Source organism: Chionomys nivalis, chromosome 17 (assembly GCF_950005125.1).
Source record: "Chionomys nivalis chromosome 17, mChiNiv1.1, whole genome shotgun sequence".
In the NCBI taxonomy this organism is placed as follows: domain Eukaryota; kingdom Metazoa; phylum Chordata; class Mammalia; order Rodentia; family Cricetidae; genus Chionomys; species Chionomys nivalis.
This window is the reverse complement of record NC_080102.1, coordinates 2,537,556-2,557,975: the sequence shown is the minus strand read 5'-3', so window position 1 is coordinate 2,557,975 and position 20,420 is coordinate 2,537,556. Positions and strand designations below refer to the sequence as shown.

Here is a 20,420-nt window from a genome sequence, read left to right as displayed (position 1 = left end):
GAGACGTGTCAAACAATGTTGGCTACAGAGTCCTCATGACTAATTAAGACATGCCATCCTTTCATATGGTATAAACTAAGATTTGGTTATGCAGTTCAAACAAACTTATAAAGTTAACAAATGCCTTCTACCTGCTCAAACACAAAACAAAAAAATATGTTTAGCTGGATGTGCACACTGCACATTTTCTACTTGTGCTAATGCAGACACACATTTGAAAGTTTATGTGTTTTCTGAAAAAAAGTATCAGACACCAATAAAGACAAGTAACCCAGGCGATCCAGCCTCTGAGAGGGCCTCTGTTGAGTTTCCTCAAAGCTCTGCATCCACAACTGCAAGGCTGCGCTGAGATGTCTACGCTCAGAGACGATCCAGCCGAGACTGCAGATAAGATCTACACTTTCCCATCACAGAGTCTAAATGAAAGATAATGCAGCTAGCTTTTCCAGGACTTGACTATTATCCCAAATTTTTCAGGGTCTTCCAAAGATGCTGTTGCCCCCCTCCCCCCCAAAAAAACCAGGAAGCAGTCTAGAAAACATGACACTCACATTCCCAAAAGACAGGGTGGGTGGATTTGGTTATTTGGTGGGTTATGAATGTTTGACATCATTTAGGGGTTGGTTAAAAGTTGTTACTGGTCATGGTAAGGGAGAAAACTAAGCAAGGGAGGTTGGATTCAAGGACCGCTTTCTGGGGAGATAAAGGAATGATAGGATATAAGGGTAGATTAGTGAGTCTACTTTTAATTAAAAAGCAACTATTAATCTCAAATATTTTACATTGGTATGGATTTTTGTACAAATTTAAGGTTATAATTTTAAAGAACATACTCTATATATGCTTTTACTCTAGTTTAATTTTATATATTGATACAAATTTAAGGTTATTTTTGTTGTACACTACAACAAAAATAAGGTTATTTTTGTTTGAGGTTTTGTACCTATGCAGCTCATTTAAAAATGTAAGGTGACCTTCTTGTCCTAGAAAGCTATTTAGGATATTTAAGAAATACAGGTTAGTAGTTACTAATCTATAAAAAACAAAATTGTAGTCATGTTAGGCATGTTTTCAAGGTTAAACAAAGATATATTTAGATGACAGGTGGTTTTTAAATACTTCAAAGGCCTACAGAAACGGCACTAAAATGTTGTAAACTAAGAGGCTTTTCCTGACAGTGAGACAGGCCTGCAAATGGCAGCATCAATTTACTTCACAACAGGAGGATGGGCTCGAAGAACCTCCATATGGAGTCTCCTTTTATTGTGACAAAGTTAGCCACGGGGCAAGAGACTGCCCTTGTCTCAAACAACTAACAGTATTTTGACCAAACTGGACAAGCAGGAAACAAAAGAAGGTGATTGCCAAGACAAGGTAGGACAGGCCTTCAAAACTCTTGTTAACAGAAAAGTCTGTCAGATATTCTAGGATGAAAATGGATGCCCAGTGTTGCAGAGTAACCTGGGTGAGTGTCCAGGCAGCCAGCTGTTCTGTTATTTCTATAGTTTTGGAAGTAGTTTACTTCCTGCTTATTCAAGTAATACTTTATTAGTTTGGATCTCTGATGGGGATTGAAGACTAGATAATTATAGTTTTATAGTTTTCCTTGTTACCAAATTCAAAAAAGAAACTTACATAAGAGATGTAAAGTTTATAAGATTGCGAAACATGAAAGCTTGGTTATTTAAGAATATGTTCTAAGTTCTAAAAAGATATTTTAAAGATGTTAATACAAGTTATGATAAACTTTGGATTCATCAAGATAGGATAGGTAATAGAGTATTTTCTCCAAAATTGCCAAATACAAATGGACTTGACATTGTAAATGTAATTCTTAGCTGACAATTGTATTTATTATATATAGTTTTCCTGTTTTAGAGTTAAACACTTTCCTTTTTCTTTAGACGAAAGGGGGAAATGTTGTGGAATATGTGTTTACACTATGAAGATGTCTTTGTCAATATGCCTTCTGATCGGTTTATTAAAGAACTGAATGGCCAATAGCTAGGCAGGAAGAAGTTAGGCAGGACTTCTGGAGAGAGAGAAGACTCTGAGAAGATGAAAGGCAGAGTTGCCAACCAGACATGGACAGGAGATAGGAGGTATAAAATGGAAGAGAGGTAATACCACATGGCAGAATACAGATTTTAAAATATGGGCTAATTTAAGTGATAAGAGCTAGTTGAGATGAGCCTAAGCTAAAGGCAAAGTTGTTATAATTAATGCATTGGCAGCCCAAAGACGAATCCAATTACAACAGGGTTCCAGAGCTCACTGTGAAACCTATCCTAGAGCTCACTATGAAACTCACCAGGCAGCTTCAAAACCAGATTCACCTGCTCATCAAAGGTGTGTGCCTCTATGTTTGGCAAACACGACTATATTTTTGACTGACAAATCACGGTTAGAGGTATGCACATGCATGCATGCATCCGTGCGTGCGCGCACACACACACACACAATATAGACCAATAAGATTTTACTCATTTATATACCTACTGCGTACTCTTCTTTAATTATTTTGTGGCTGGACATTCAAAATTTATTCTGTTGGTTATTTTGAAATATGCATTATTACTAAATATAGTCATCCTCCTGTGGAACAGATATTAAAATCTATCCAACTCCAGTCTTTCAGAAATGTTCTAACTTTTAATCAACAACTTGCAATTTTTCCCCCAAATTCATCCATCATGTTATTCTCTACAAGTTCCCCATTTTTAGATGTAACATATAAGTGAGATCAAGAAATATTTGCTGTCCTGTGACTGATTTATTTCAGATAGTAAATGTCTTTTAGATTAATTTTTTTTTTTATTTTTGGATTTTTCGAGACGGTTTCTCCGTAGCTTTTGGTTCCTGTCCTGGAACTAGCTCTTCTAGACCAGGCTGGCCTCGAACTCACAGAGATCCGCCTGCCTCTGCCTCCCGAGTGCTGGGATTAAAGGCGTGCGTCGCCACCACCACCCGGCTTTTAGATTAATTTATATGCCACAAAAGACAAAACTTTCTGTTTAAGGCCAAATAGTATTCAATTGGGCATAAGTTTGTCTGTCTGTCTGTCTATCCTTCCATATATCTATATGTGTGTGTGAGTTGGTTGATATTTATAATGATTGATTCACTATCTTTTCTAGAGTAAATGATGTCATGAGCATAGGACTGCAGCTGTCCTCTCAACATTCTGACTTCAGTTCCTTTGGATATAAGACGACTAGCATGACCACACTGAAGTTCTTCTTTAGATCATTGTAAAACTTCTGTATCATTTTTAATAGTGGCTGTACTCATTTACACTCCTGCCAATAATTCATGAGTTTGATTTTCTTTGTATATTTGTCAACACTGCCACTTCTCAAATAATTTTAAAATATATGCTTTGAGATAATTCATATATATTAATCTACTTAAAGCATATGCATGGTTTGGTAGTCAGAGTTATGCTATTACATTCTTAGCAGTCACTTCATCTGCTACGTAACACTTCTGTGTCTGCAGATTTGCTTGAGACAACTTATGCAAACGGAATCACGGCTCACTTCTTTTGTACAATATTGCCAAGAGTCACCCATGCTGTAACATGTGATTTGTTTTTTTAAGGCCAAGAAATATTCGACTACATGGACATGTTACATTTTATCTCAGCATTCATTGACTTGTTGACATGTGTTGCTTTCTATTATAAAGACAATCTAAATATCTATATATGTCTTTAGACGGACATGTTTTCATTTTTTTGCCTACATACTTAGAAATGGAATGGCTGTGTTCCATAGCATATGTTTAATCTTTCAAGGGGCTTCCCATTTCCATTTTCTCACTTCTTGGGGTCCCAGTGTCTCTACCTCCTTGTCTGCACTTGCTCCCCTGTATTTATGGCTGTGGCCAAGCTGGTGGGTATAGAGCGGCAGCCCTCTGGAGGCGATATTTTCAATTTCCCAAGTGCTAATCACTACACTGAGCTTTCCCCCAAGTGTTTAATCTGTCTGTAGAGACCCTTTGCCCAGATCCTAAACCAGGTCACCTTATTAGAAGATGTAAGATCCCTTTCCATATTCTACACGTAAGTTCCTTACCAGCTGGGAGGCATGCAAATGCCTTCACCTATTTTGTTATTGGGGTTATACTTTCCTAATGTTGATAAAGCTGTTTTTTTCATTTAATTTACTTGAGCTTTTGGTGTCTACAATAAGAAATAATTCTCAATGCAAAGTGGGTGAAGTTGAGTAACTGTGTGAGAAACAGCTTGTACTTACACGCAAATGTGTCCCCTATAGCAGGGCCTTGCGAGGAAGCAGCTTGTGCTCATGCACTAATGTGTCCCCTACAGCAGGGCCTGCATTTGCTCTTCAGCTATGCTCCTTGCTGTCCTCACAATGCTACCTTTGGAAGATGGTGGTAAGTAGTTCCCTTTTGTCAAAAGGTGGGATCTAGACCTTTCAAAATTAATGGTGTGTTCATACATTGCAGACAACTTGGGGGAGTAGGCATTATTCCTGCTACTTCAGGCCTCTACTTTCTGAATTGCCTCACCCACCCCAAAGGCGTGCTCTACTCCACTCAGTTCTGTCAAATCTATCAGATGCTAACAACTCACTTCACACCCTTTCCATTCACAAGAACTAAAGGCACTGTAGATTCGGTATTTCTAAATCACTCTGCACTACGAGAGAATAAACACATGTTGATGTGCTGCCACACCTACTTTATTGTCTAGACATCGGAACTGTGTTATCGTGACTACTGTGCGATATTCAAAACCTCAAGCAATTTTGTACAAATGTGCTTTTTTCTCCCCAGGGTATATTGCTCTCTGGACTTTAATTAAGAAAGGATACTTTAGGAACCAAAGCCTTAAAATACTTTACCAGAACCTGTTAACAAGAACATGCTTGCCTCAAACAAAATAAGGAAATGCCTGGTAGGTCCAAGGTTTCACTGGGACAAAGCATTCATTACATGTGGGAATCCATTAGGTATGTTGGCATATGAGGCTGAAGCAGGAGAGTTGTCTAGAGCACACAGTGCACTGACTGGGGAAACATGACTGCTGCCTAATGAGGAATGCTTCCTCAGCAATGTAATGGAGGTGGCCAGCGACTTGAAGCACTGGAAGGTGTTTTATTTTGATATGTATTGCAGCTCCCAGGGTACCAATTTATTTTGTCCATTCTTAGGAACATATCTTACACATAGTAATAATGGATTTTCAACCCTGGTTACACCTACCAGAAAAATGATGCAACCACTATGTACCTCTTCCCACCATGGTTGCTTCTGGCATCTTCTGACTTACTCTTTGGCACTTTTAGAAACATTATCAAGCAACAGAACCGACTCAGTTTAAATAAAATATTTTTATATAATATACAATTCCTTGCTAAAAGCTATCTGACTTACAAAGGTCCAATACTATCTTCATTCTAAGGAATGGGTGATTTTACAGAAAGAATGTTCTTACCACATCAAAACAGAAGTACTGTTTTAAGCTAAAACAGCTGTGTTAGCTAGTTAGAAAAAAAAAAAGTCCTATCAAACTTGTTCTAGTCATCTGACCTAATCTACTAGTGAGCCTTTCCAATCCCTGGACGCCACAGTCCTGTATCATGGAGCTCTAGGAAAGTTAGTTCATTTGTCATTAAATTAGACTACAAAGTACAGAAATAACTATACCCATAATTCTTGAAAACACAAGCCTGTCTTCAGACCACAGATAAAAACAAACGATGCTCTCCTCCCAAACAAAGAAACAAAACACCAGCATGCCTAACTTACTGGTGGCAGGTGAGGAGCAAAGGGCCTGGTTCCCATAACCTAACATACCAGTGAACTTTGGTTTTTGTCTCCAGTGTGTGCGTGCACACACACACTGTGTATTTGTAAATACCCCTACTTCTTTATTTCTAGCTTAAGTTTTATGATATAGGCTTTGATCGATTTTGCTGTCAGAATAAGCACAGACTAAGTGCAAATATGAACTCTTCACTTACAGATAGTCATTATAGAACCTTCATCCAGTAACTGATGCTAGAAAAATGTGGGGAAGCAAGTTAGGGAGGGGCCACAGAGAGGTGGGGATGGCGGAGGCAGGTATGCTGAGGAGCTGTGGGTTCAATGGAGACCAACCCCAATGAGAGAGGTGGCAATTAACAGCAGACTCTGGATGTCAGCCTGTGGCCTCCACATGCATGTTCACACACAGTGCAGCCCTAACACAAACATACACACACACACATGCAAAGAAAATGATTTCCTTAATGAAACAGTGACCCCTGAATATATATCATTTTAATATTCAGCATTTTTCTGGACGTCACAGAACAAAAGCTGCCTTGGAGAAAGGCAGATGAGGACCTGAATCACGCGCTGCACCAGCTGAGCTTTTTATAGAAAGATCATTGTTATCTGAAGGAATGAGTGTGAAAGCTGTTGTCATTCTTAACTGATATTTCACAGATGTTTTCTCCACAACTAAAGTAGTAAGTTTGCTACTTGAAGGAAAATATACAGCATTTCTTGCTAGTGATAAAACTCAAGGTTTCAGGCAAAAGTTGGCCTTTCTTGAAAACACATCTGCCATCATGAAGCTGCCCATAACTTCAGACTTTGGATGAAATCAGTGGTGACATAGAAAAATGTGAACGTGAATGTGATGTCGCAATATGTCAGTGTCTGGAAGCTGTCTATAACACTATCTTCCTCCTACTCCTTGTCCTTCCCCAGCTCATGGCTTTCTAATGGGTGTCTTTATTTGAAATGTGGTACGTTGACTATGATAGACGCTGGTGACTACAATCTACACGAGAGATGGTCCCTGCCACAGCTACAGTCATACAGTGTGAGAAGAACTGGGTACAGACTTTTGGCTTTGGAAATGGATGAACACAGGGCGAAGGAATACAGAAGGTCTCTTTGGGTTTAGAGAAAGCAAGGAGATGGACTCTTCCCTGAGAGTCCCCCAGATGCACTCTCCAGCCAGTCTGGAGACAATATCTGACTTAAAGGACCCCCTGCACACTCAATGTAGAATACAGAGACAGTGCTGATGCCCTTGCTCATGGAATTCAGTGAGGAAGACCCACCTCAAGACTTTGTACAGGCTGTGTTCCAGGCTTGCATCTAACTTCATATTAACAACACACACACACACACATATATATATATATATATATATATATATATATATATATATATATAGTCACTTCATGAGAGACTTACAGAAATGCCTAGAAAGCCAGGTCCACTTCCTGGAGAACACGAAATGCAGTATTAGAGAAATTATCCATGACTAGAAATATAAACTATTCCTATTCACAACTGTCTTCTCGGGTTGTGGGGAGAGACCCCCCCCCCGTCCTTTCAATGTGAATGTGGCCGATAAAGTGAGGTCTCTGAGAAAGTTGGGGAGAATTAGGACAAGGGCGTCCCCGACCCCTAAGATAAAGACAAAGTCACTGCAGCACAACAATTCCTCTGCTGTGATCCCAAGAACTGAGAGTTCTAAGAGTTGAGCCTCATTTTCCCTCACCAAGGGGTAAATGACATAAGGATGAGGCATGCAGGGGTCACGTCCAGAATCTCTCCTCCTCGAGTCAGACAGCAGTGGAGACTTTCCCTTATTCGTAAAGTTGAGGAAGCATCCATGTTTTTTTGGTTGAGAGCCTAGTCTTTAACAGATGGGTCACATGGAAGGGCTGGGAAATGAGTAGGGTTGGGGTGTATGATGTGAAATTGACAAAAAATAACAAGTTACGAAGAAAAATCTAATAAAAACATTGCTTTTAATTAATAATTAAAGTTTGGCTTAGGATTAGGACAGAATCTCTAAAAACTTCTGAAAGCCTTAAACATATCTCCATAATTTTCTATAATGTATTTATGTAATATGATATTCTCAGCAGTGATTACAAATTTAAAATACAAACCCAGAAAAACAATGAGGAAGCACTATGCCTTGCAGTATCAAACATTCAGCCAAGAAAGGCTCTTTAGGTAAAAACACACATCCATCTCTTTAACATGCAAACTTGTAGCCGGAGACTGCTCGCTCATTTCCCGGCCACCAGACTGTCTTCTTCCATCTTAAACTTGTTTTTTACCTTTTATAAGCCATAAAATTGTGTGTATACCAAATGGTTGGTTTAAAATAAATTTAGGATTTATTATCAGTTTTAGGAAAACCTGTCGCATGAAGTCACTTTAACTACTGTTTGTCCCCACTTTGGAGGTCTATCCTGGGCTTTCTCTCAGATTATCAAAACACCAATGGCGACTAGCAGAGGAAGTGACAGCCCAACAGGCAAGCCTCAAGCCTCATTCTGCAGATGAAGATATTAAGGATGTAAGAGAGGTGGAAATGCCTGGCACATTGCTGATTAACTCACACTGTGACACATGTTGATTAATTGGTTTTTAATTTTTTAACACTTACAGGTGTATTTTTAAAGATTCTAAAGGATTTTACTTGTATACCCTAACACATCAATCTGAACAGAAGGATTTTGCATGGTTTAGATAGGTACTGCCTTTAATCTATTACTCAGAACAGCCAATGCCATGCAAAACAAGGGACTGTGAGAAACTGACAACGTCTAAGACAGGGGTTACAGTTCCTCATGTTGTGGTGACCCTCAACCGTAAATTATTTAATTCCTACATCTTGGCTGCAATTTTGCTACATGTTATGAACAATAATGCAAACATCTGTTTTTCTGATGGTGTTAGGTGACCCCTGTCAAAGGGTCAGTCAAACATCAAAGGGATCTCAACCCACAGGTCAAGAGCTTCTGGTCTGAGGCAACCCCTGGAGACAGAACAATGTGGTGCTATGGAAGGGATCCTGAAACAAAATCCCCTCCCAGTGAGGGGCACTGGTAAACCCCATGAAAACTGTGATATCCAATTAATAATGCATCAGTGCTGGTTATTAACTTCTGGCAAATTTCCACCACAGAACATTACTAAGTAAAAGGCATAAGGGAATCTTCTATACTACAGTGTAAGTCTAAAACTTTAAAATTATCTAAATGGACGGCATACACTCTAAAAACTAGGATAGCCTTTAAGCAGCTTACTAGTGTCTAGTATCTGGATCTCTTTCCCTTGGGCTTCCAGAAAGAATAAAGTCTGAGGTTTCGCCGCCGAGTTCTGAATTTATGTTGTTATATTGCTCTAGTTTTATTTATTTTTAAATAACTCATTAAAATCTCCTATTATGTATTCATTTCTATAGATTCTGATCTCTATGCACCAAGTAAAAAGTTAGAATTTCAGTATAATCAACAAGTTCCCGTTCCATTTCCACCTCTAGCCCCAGTTGTTATTCCTAAGATACAAGGGTACAGCCTAATCAGAATAAAAACAAATCATCAGGTGGGCATCTCCTTGGCTGCCCATCAATTACACTCACAAACGTACTGAGTTCTGCTGTCAACTGGCTTCCCCTGCTGCACGACAAGTGTAACACACTCTAATGTCAGTCTGTCTTTTCAGGAAAATCCCATCCTCTCACTAATTTACAGCATTATTCTATCAGTTTTCCTTCTCACTCCAATCCGTTTCAATCTCTAGTGACATTTTCATGTTTATTTTTTCCATATTTAGAAATAAAGCCTAAAACATAAAACAATCACAGTTCAACCTAACATTTTTAGGTACGGGCATAAAGGAAGTACTGGAATCCTGAAGCGTTCAAGAGCAGGTAAAAAGGAACGGGGTGTCTGTCTTCAGCCCTAAGATGCTCAACAGACCTAGGCAGGAGGAGTCTCCAGCCCAGTGAGGGAGACAAGAACAAAGGTTACTCTGTGTAGTCCCCATACTCACGTAAGTTAGGGAACTACCTCAACATATTCTGAGCATTTTCATTAGGAAGTGAGGGAGTTAAAAGAGCAGAGGGAGAGAAAGAAGTAGTATGGGATAAAGGGAAACGAGGAGGAGAGGGAGGGAAGGAGGAAAGAAGAAGGGAGGAAGGAGAGATGAGAAAAAAGAGCAAGACACTGGCGGGGGGGGGTTGTGGGAGACAGTCTCAGGCTGTTCAATGAACAGACAATGGACACGAATGCAGAGCGCCTGGATCTGGGGTCTTGTTTACTGCAACAGCATTACCGAGAACTCGAGTATTTTTTAAAGCTAGGTTTACAAAATAATTCATAAATAATAAATTTCATCCTCTTAAAAAGTACTGTTGGTTAATTCTGGGGGACAGAGAGGGAGAGTAATGAAAAAGCATCTTGGCAGAGGGAGCCATTGTGGGGTTAGGGAGAAACCTGGTGCTAGGGAAGCTCCCTGGAATCCACAAGGAGGACCCTAGCTAAGACTCCTAGCAGTAGTGGAGAGGGTGCTGGAACTGGCCTTCCCCGTAATCAGATTGATAACCACCCTGCCATCATAGAACCTTCATCCAGTAACTGATGGGAGTAGATGAAGAGAGTAGCCAAGCACTGGGGGTGGGGGGGGGAACGGAGGGGGGCGATTATGTGAGCAAAGGGCCCAAGATCATGACGGAAAACCCACAGGGAGAGCTGACCTGAGCTAGAGGGAGCTCACTGACTCTGAACTGACAGCTGGGAAACCTGCATAGGACCAAACTAGGGCCTCTGAATGGGGGTGACAGTTGTGTGGCTTGGTCAGTCTGTGGGGCCACTGGCAGTGGGACCAGGGTTTATCCCTAGTGGGGGATGGGGGGTAGATAACTGTGGTTAATACAGGGACCACTTAGTCTGTGTGGGGGAGATAACTGTGGTTAGTATAGGGACCACCTAGCTCACACTCCTTTGTGTAAAAACTTAAAAGTACAGAAGGAAGATGACTAAAGTGTAAGCCCTGGTGTTTATCTTAAATAGCTCTATGATCTAGAAGAATTTTAGGTATTTGATATGAAACACCTTTGAGAAAGAGGCAAAGGTCTACAAATACGAGAACTGAAATCACATGAAAACTGCCGCTGGTCTCACATTGTCTCTCATGGCTCTGCTGTCCATCCTTTATGGCAACTGTCTTACGTGACTGCAAGAAAAGCTTCCAGCTGGCTTGGTAAAAATGTTCGAAGCTAAATCATGAGCTCCAGTCCATGACTCTCAGCGGCCACTTGGCTATCACTAGAATGATAGCAAATTAGTTATAAACTATTTTCCTTGGGAATTTCTCTTTCCATAAAATACATAAAATATTTTTTTCAACACAAGAACATGGCTCTAAAAAAATCACTGGGAAATAGAAAAATACATATGAAAGAACCAATTATTAAAGAGACAGAAGACACTTGAGCATGAACAGGAAGATAAATTATGGTCTAACAGTTGAGTGAGGTCTAGGGTCGGGAGGGCAGAACGGCAGCCCAGTGAGGACACTGGTTTGTTGAGCGTGAGGAGGCAGCAGGAGCAAAGGACAGTTTGACAATAACGTGCTGTAAGATGTGACCTTGCTGTGTTTTTTATCCACTGGTACTTGTAGAGTCTAGATGTAGTAACAGGAGAAAGTCTGGGGAAACAAATGTCACTTTGAGTGTAAAAATATCCATTACTTTGAGAATAGAAAAGGAGCCCAGATAATGTACTGTAGATTTTGTGATGGCTGAATGAAATAAAATGAATTCTTTTATACAAGCAAGTCTTTTTCTTAAAAAACAGTAAAGCCATCTCACACACAGTGGACAGACTAGCAAGGCATCTGGATGGGGGCAGACGGGAAAATAGAGCTAAGGAAGTGCCTAAGACCAAGTGGTCAAGTGGGGGAGGAAGGGAGGCAAAGGAAGCTATGCTCAATTAGTGTTGTAAGTGGCTCACATCCTTCTCCAGGACACAGGCCGCCTGGTTCAAAGGCCTCCCACAGCACATCTCCAAAGATGTGGTTCTGGTCTCTCTCCCAAAAACATGCTCCACATTGCCCCCAAAGGCTTCACCCCCTCTCAGGCACTGACTGAAAGTGAGCATGTGTTACTCCTTACACCACCTCTGTGAGGAGGCCTAATTAGATGATTACTTGCTATTAAGGAGTAACAATCATTACAAACAAGCAAATGAGCATAACCCAGGGCCTTCAGCCCTCTTCCTCTTTTATTTAGTTTGCTTTGAAAAGTGTGGTCATAGTGTAAGAACAAACAAGATAGATTACTTGTAGCTTTCTGAAACAATATGTAGACTACGTGGTGCTAAGGTTTCAGTTCCTAGCTGGAAGTCCTCTGACATGGCAATAGGGAAATTGAAGGCCACACGCCTACAGACCCCTGTAGGCTGGAATGGGCTGGAGCTGTGAAGGACACCAGCATGCTCTCCATGCTCACAGGGCCCCAGCTTTCTGGTCAGTGTGTCACAGCATGTCCCGAGTCTGTCCCCACTCACTGTTAGGTGCCAATGTCTCTGAATTCCCTGGGGTTGTCGGTTGTACAGATCTTGTATTTTCCATGAATTACAGAATGCAGCTGTTAGCTCATGGAGCGAGGCGTTTACTCAGTGTCGTCCACCGTGTTCTCGGGACCATGCCTGACTCATCCACTCTACACCTTGACACCCAGATACCGGTGTCCTAACAGTGTGCAGTATCCTCCTCACATACTGTAAAGTGCCATCTACGTCTCAGTGCTGTGTGACTTCCGTCACTACATCGTCACAGTGTCACCAATTACTTCCACTGTGGCTACTTCACAGAGGAGGACAAGGAAGGGAAGATTTGCCCAGAACTCTGTAGAATATTTCTCTCACCATATGTACAAGAATTGTATCAAGAAATCAGATGATGCCATCAACACCCTCTGCCCCCAGCTTCGCCTCTGTGCATTCACCTCCTCTCTCCTCCTTTCCCTGCACATGATAGTGATCAGGAATCAGAACAGACTGTGGCCAACGAAAGCTTCAGCAGTCACAGATGAGAGCATGAGCCACTGAAGGGGAGCTTCTTCTCAGAGACCTTCTTATCAAATACTGCCCTCTCCTGAGCTTGTAGCCACACCAGCCAATGACTGCGCCATGCATGACGTGGGAGTCCCCTCTGTGTGTCATGATTACCACGTGTAATGAATAAACTGCTTTGGCCTGCTGATAGGGCAGAACTTAGGTAGTGGGGAGGACTGGACTAAATGCTGGGAGAAAGAAGGGTGGAGTCTGGAGATGCCATGGAGCCGCAGCCACCAGAGATAGATGTGCTGAAACTTTGCTGGTAGGCCACGACCTCATGGTGATGCACAGATTAATGGAGATGGGTTAAACTAAGATGTACCAGAAGCTAGAGCTAATGGGCCAAGCAGGGATCTAATTAATACAGTTTCTGTGTGATTATTTCAGGGCTAAACTAGCTGGGCAGCCAGGAACCAACAAGTGGCCCTTCCCCCAACAGATGTACAACATGGCTACCCTAGCTTCAAAATCACATGGTACAGAAAAATGTACTTTACCACCAAAAAACCCAGGTGTCTAGCTGGGTGCAGGGTGCATTTTGAGAGGCTGAAGTATGAGAGATACTGTAGGTTTAGAGTAGCCTGGGCTACATAGTAAAATTAGGTCAACCAAGCCTACTCAGCAGACTTGTCTCAAAATGTAAGGCCTATCATCACATTATACAGTAATACCCACTGCTCTGCATGCTGTGATTATTTCTAGTATAGGATGTATATGAAATGTTAGGCTGTTTGAGGATGTTTCCTGTATTGTGAAGGATGCAAAGCTGCTTCAAGAAGAATATTTTTACTCTGCTTAGACCGTAACTTCAAAGTCCTTGTGGCTAAGACTGCGGACTATCTGCATGGACTCACCCATGGTCTCCTCATGTCCAAATATTTCTTGGAAAAGAATACGGCGCTACAAGAGCTAGTTCCAGAACAGGCTCCAAAAAAAAAAAAAAAAAAGAATATGGCGGTAAAATTTTGGCCAGTTAGATTTTTTTTTGTTTTTTGTTTTTTTTGTTTTTGTTTTTTGAGACAGGGTTTCTCTGTAGCTTTGGTGCCCGTCCCGGAACTAGCTCTTGTAGACCAGGCTGGCCTCGAACTCCCAGAGATCCGCCTGCCTCTGCCGAGTGCTGGGATTAAAGGCGTGCGCCCGGCTGGCCAGTTGGATATTATAGAAGGATAACATTTCTGTTCCTTTTATTGCAGTTGGAAGTGAACACACGCTAAGTTCTGACTGACGGGATGTGAGTACAAATGATGCATACCGCTTCAGAGTTTGTTCTTACATGGATAGCTATGCACATCGCTCCCCAATCCATTTCTTCTTCCCTTGAATATGCTGATTAGAACCTGATCAATCCACACAGATGCCTTAGAAATGACAGATGGAGAGGACACTGGGTTTCTAGATACAGAGCAACCATCCCAGATCTGAAGTGAGGGCATCTTCTGACACATCAGAGACTCATCTTTTGGGGGCTTTGGTGACTTTGAATGAACGTTACAGCCTTTGCCGAGACCTCAAATCTTAACCATTTTCAAAATATTTGTACCTATTCCTGTTCAAAATGCTAGTGAGTAGCTATATTCTATATTCTAGTTTGACAGTTCAGTAACATAAATATAAAATGTCATAAATTTTATGATTTGTATAAACATTATACATATATACAATATATGAAGTATATATACATATATTTATTATAGATTTTATATATATATATATATACAAGAAACGTAACCATATACAGTATTTCAGTACTGATACATAAGGATTCTGCACATTGCAGATAGGGAACTTAGATTCACAAATTTCAAGTATTCTCCCCCATTATATAAGTTCATTGTTAGTAATGCCCTTTGTAGTATACAAATTTAAATTCTTAGAGAATCTTTTTCTTTTTAAGTGGTTCCATGAGTTTTTGGCATAACATCTAAAAGAGAAGGAAGGGTCTAACTTGAAGTCATGAAGTTGTATGTCCAGAGTTCTAAGAGTCTGGTGTTGGCTTTTGATGAGGGACTTCAACCCTATGAGCTGTGTAAAGACCTTGGCATGGGACTAGTCCAGTTCCATTTACTGGAATGATTGTCCTTTTCTGCTACTGACCAGCACGGACTACTTTGTCAAAATGCCCCCGCTGCACACCTGAGAGCTGGCCCTGTACTCTGCTGTCTTCACCACAATGTGGTACCATTTTCACCATCAAGCCTCTGTCTTAAGCATTTATAAAAAGCAGTATAGGTCTCTAACTTATCCGTCTTTTTAAAGATTTTTGCCTATTGAGTTTTTCCATTTCATTATGAATATTAAAGTTTATTTAGAACTTGTAGTTCTTCTGTTAATTTTTCTATGTATTTTATTCTTCGTGATGTTCTAAAATTTATAAAATTGTTTCGTTAATTTCCTTTATAATAGCCCATTGCAAGGGCATACAAACAATATCTTGGAAAGCTGACAAATTCACTTATCACCTCTAAATTTTAGTGTACTGTGGTTTTCTACATAGAAGTCCATCTCATCTGCAAGAGGAGGGCCTCTGACTTTCCCTCTGCGTAACCCTGAAACCTTTCGTTCTTCTCTTTGCCTTCCCACCATGGCTAGAAGCACAGTTCCATATGGAACAGAGAAACTAAAGACAGCTTTGCTCTGCTCTAGTTTCTGCCTTTAGCATGAAGGGGTTCTTACAGAAGTCAGTTACCAAGCAAAAGAAGCCCCTCCTTTTACCCCTCGTTTGTTCAGGACAGCACCCAAGCTTTTGCCAAACACTTTTCACTTTAATGATCTATTTCTTAAAATTCTCTTCATTGGATGTTTCAATTATCAAAATTAAGTCAGTCTTGTACTTCTAGGTAAATACTATTTGGTCATGGGTATAAAATTCTATTTCTGTTTTGCTAGATTTTATTCTCTAGGATTGTTTTTATACTCACATTCTTCTTCAGAAATAATGGTTCTGTGGTAACTTTTTCTTTCCTCTCCTCTTTCCTTGCTTGTTTCTTTCTTCCCTTTTACCCTCCTCTTCCTCCACTCCTTTCTTGCCTTCCCCATTCTCACACTCTCTTCCTACCTCTTCATTCCTGTTTTTCTAGGACAAGTTTCCTTGTGTCCTAGGGTGGCTTTCCATGGAGCCAAAGAACACCATGAACTCCTGATGCTTCTGCCTCCTCTTCCACAATCCCAGGATCACTAGCATGTACGCTCCCAGTCGGTGGTCTGCCATTCTCGTTCCTTCTAATACACTTATGTTCTAGTGAACACCACTACAAATCTTCTAGCAAGAGAAAAACATACTGGTTTTCACAAAAGTAACACCTTGACTATGTTACCCCATCCATTCAAGTCTTTAAACTGGTTCTCCAAGATATACTTCAAAATATGTTTCATTCTTTCCTTAAATAGTTTCTTCGCTAGATAAACTGATTTGGTTTAGGAAAACAAAACCAAACAAAAACTGAAGAGGGCATAAAGTTGAGATGGATATGTACCAGGGGTCAGGGGAGTTGGACTGAATGTGGTCGTGTGTGCCATGGTGTGCATGTGCAGGGCAGGGATAATCCTGGGTGTTGTCCCACATCCCTTCCTCCTCTTTTGAGGTGGGGTTTTTTGTCTGCTGCTGCCTATGAAAGGCCAGAGCCCCCAGAACTTTCCTGTCTGCACTGCCCATCTTGTCACAGGATTGCTGCGAGTACAAATGCTTGCCACTACATCTGGCTTTACACGAGTTCTCAGGGTCTGAAATCAGGTTTTCAAACTTGTGTGGCAATCACTTTACCCTTAAATACTCATTAATGGCAAATTTAACTTCTATGCCTGGATTCTTTGCGTCCCTGACAACCACGCCTTTATTCTCAGTAAGGTTGATACACGACGGACGATCAGACAGCAAACTGGTTAGAGTTTAGCTTAGAAATCCTGGCACAAGTGAGAAACAACAGATATTTTCAATGAACTATGATTATATGTACACTAGAAGACACCTGACATGCATTATTTATTTTAGTATTCATGATATTGTTTGATGCAGAGGTGGAGGTGAATATTTACAGAGTAAATGAACAGACTGCTTTTCTCTGTCAATCCCAACTTCTCTATCAAGACACAAGCACACTCCCTCATGCTGGGCTCACAGCGCCCTGCCTTCCGTGTTCTCAGGATGAACACTCCCCTTCCTTCCCCCATTTACTCAAGTTATGCACCACCACACACGTAGGAGCTCCTTTCCCTCTTCTTTACCCTCAAGGCCTCTTTAAATCAAATCTGTGATTCTTAGATTACAATATTGGTAACAAATCCTTAACTTCAAACAAAAAGTTTCTACTCCTACATTGGAGAGCAAACTAAAAGCAGTTTATTTCTAAGTTAAAGTAAAAAGAAAAAATAAATCCCTGAAACATCTACTATTTATTAATATATAATATATACTACATATATTATATATTAATAAATAATAATTACTAATATCTAGTATAAAAATCACTATCATCACTTTCTTTCCATATAATCAATCACAGCTCATAGGAAATATCTAATATGCTATAGTCTATAGTATAAACTTTAAAAACATCCAAGGAAACTATATTAGCCAGTGATGAAAAGACACATTTCAAATTTTACATGCTATTATACTATATTAGTATAATAACTCAAAATACTTAAGGTGGAACAAAGTCATTGGTAAATTCACTAGTTTATATTCATCAAACATTGCTTTCTTGACACCTAGACTGTCTCAAAAAAATCTTTACATCTACTTCAAAAATCAAAGTTTTCTCTTACCTGGTTCTTTTGAGCCAAGGTGCATGAGGTCTACAGGACAGACTAAGACTGCTAAGGAGGAAAACATGCAGGGAACGTGGCTTGAGGTGAGGGACGGGGACAGAGGTTATGTTGTATGGGTTCAAGTATGAAAGTGAATCGCTAAGCATGGTGTTGAGACTCTGGATGCATAGGATACAGACTGGGGACAACGACAAGAAAACCACAGACGCCCATGGCTCATGCTCCCTAAACACGGCAGTGACAATGCCCGGGAGCTCTCAACTGCACGGCGATACAGGAGATTCCACTAGGTCTCACCCTGCACGGTGAGCTACAGTGGTCACTGGCTGCTGAGAGGGAGACGCAGTATCCTCCACGGACCAGTTCCCACAGAGGCTGTCCAATCACAGCGGGTAGCTCTGAACATGGAAATATGAGCAAGGCTAAACAGACTCAGTGGGTTTTGGTTGTATATGTGTGTGTCTGTCTATTTTTGAATATACAGAACAATAATAATTAGAGAAGAAAGGTCATGATTTGGAGAGGAAGGAGGGAACAGGAGGAGGGGGAGGAAGAAGAGTAGGAGTGATGTAGATGTAATATTCATGTATGAAGTTCTCAAAACAGTATTTCTAAAAATGAAGTAAATAAATACTGCTAAAACTAATTTCAGGAAATATGAAAAATAAAAGGAAGATCACATTATCCTACTCTACTATGCAATGAATATGACGTATGAAATTCTGATAAAGAAACACTTCACACTGGCAAAGAGGAATTATAAAGTGTAACCATTGGGACGATGGACGGTATAGTACGTGAGCAGCTAAGACCATAGAGAATCAAGAGGTGGTCATCTGGTCTTGTATCAGAAATGTAGAGGGAAATATCAGGAAGAAACAGCTTACTGAGATCAAAGTGGGAAAACATGAGCAGGATGAGGTGGGAGATTCAAGAGCACAGAAGCGACTTTGAGATGGCTCATCAAGATGGTCTTAATTACTAAAGTTTAGGATATCTACTCAAGGAAAACAACATGCACTAGAAAAATACATTGAATTAATAGATAGTTTTGATATCTTATATGTATTTTTCATGATTTTATAGATATATTGTTATCTTCCATCTTATTGACTGATGCCTCCCAAATGTTTTAAAATAACATACAAATAATCTTTATGGTGAACATTTTTCTATTACTGGAATAAAATAATCTGATGGCAGAATTTTTTGTTTCTGAAATATTTCTTATAATGTCCTATACATCTATACAGTGATAACTTTAGGATAACATTTACAATAATTATTAGTTTTCTTTTATTATAAGAATACTCTGATTTATTTCTTAAAATATCCACATGCATTCAAATTTTAACCGTGCTTTAAAGCTTTAATGCAATGACACTATAATATTTGCAGTCAGTTTTAGGAACTCTTGAAAGAGAATGTCCTTCCTCCCGGCCCTTACTTCCACAGTCATCATTCCATTCTGTCTTTACATCTCCGTGATAACCCGGGGCTATAGAGTACTCCACAACTAGCGTTCATTTAGGTTCTCGGGTCCTGGTTCCCTCTCATTTATATAAGGGAAATGCCTTAGTAGTAAGTACAAACGCAGCTTTCTGTTTTCTCCCCAAATAAAGCTCTACTTCTCAGTGTTGACTTCTCCCCAGCAATGAGCTTTCACTCAAATAACTTTTTAATACCAAACTATTCTTTGTCATCCCTGTCTGAACTTCCCTTTCAATTGTGAATGCACAGAACATAAAGCTCGCCCTTTGTAAAGGATCACAGAGCCTCTGCTTTCAAAATGACCACAAGAAGAACAAGGAGCTACAGGCATCTTAAAAGCCGCCATCATGCCTTCTACCTAATGAGTGTAAGGAATGACTCAAGTTATTGTCACAGCCGTTATGAATTCGAAGTGTCTCTGTATCTGTTGAGACCTGACCTACCAACACAAGTATGTGGATGACATGTAACAGTGTTGTGAAGTTGTATGAATTCCCAAACAAATCCACAATCTGAGTTACATTTCTTTGATATGAGAGTCAATAACAACAAATAAACAGGCAGAAGTACCATGGAAATATAAAATTCTCTTCTCCATCATCAGTTGCTTCATAAACATACTGAAAATGCATGGAGAATATTTTTAATTTGTTCATTTTCATGTCAAACAATTATATTTTTTATGGATTTTCTTATATGCTAGGGAAACATTTTGGGTACTACATAGATGTATAGTCATTTTAAAACCATTACTTGAATTAACGCGTTATGAGAGGTAAAAGGTGATCACGTTAGAGAAACTCCATTTACAAACATTTTAAGCTTTATCATACTTAACATTGTTATTTATTAATTTAGACCACGAGGAGAACAACACAGCTTCTGGCAGATAGGAAGGCTTGAAAGGCTGCAATTCGACTCTGAGGCGCCTCATTTCCTAACCCTGGGCCTATTTCAGGCATGTTGCTTATCCTCTAAGATCCAAGCCCTCACCTATGTGATGGGCAGAACAACCACATTTCCCTGTGAAGATCTGTGCCCGCATGTCCCTGTGCCTAGAGCACAAGGCCACAGTGCCTGCCCTCCATCTACCAGGAGCACCTAAGGCGCATTCTGAATCACCCGGCTCAGACTTGAGTTCTCTGGGAAGACCAGTTCCCGTAGAGATCCGACTGAAGTATGGAAACAGAAGCAAAGATAAGCTTTCTGAGGTCCATCTAACAAGGTACACTCCAGCAATTCTGTGAGCATTTTACTCAATGGAAGGCAACT

At 40.2% G+C, this 20,420-nt stretch overlaps 1 protein-coding gene across 6 annotated transcripts in view; it reads right to left on the bottom strand.

Annotated features, from left to right (window-relative positions):
* Window positions 1–20,420, bottom strand: part of Vps13b (vacuolar protein sorting 13 homolog B) — a 438,985-nt gene that overhangs the window by 174,457 nt on the left and 244,108 nt on the right. The gene's annotated exons all lie outside the window — the stretch shown is intronic.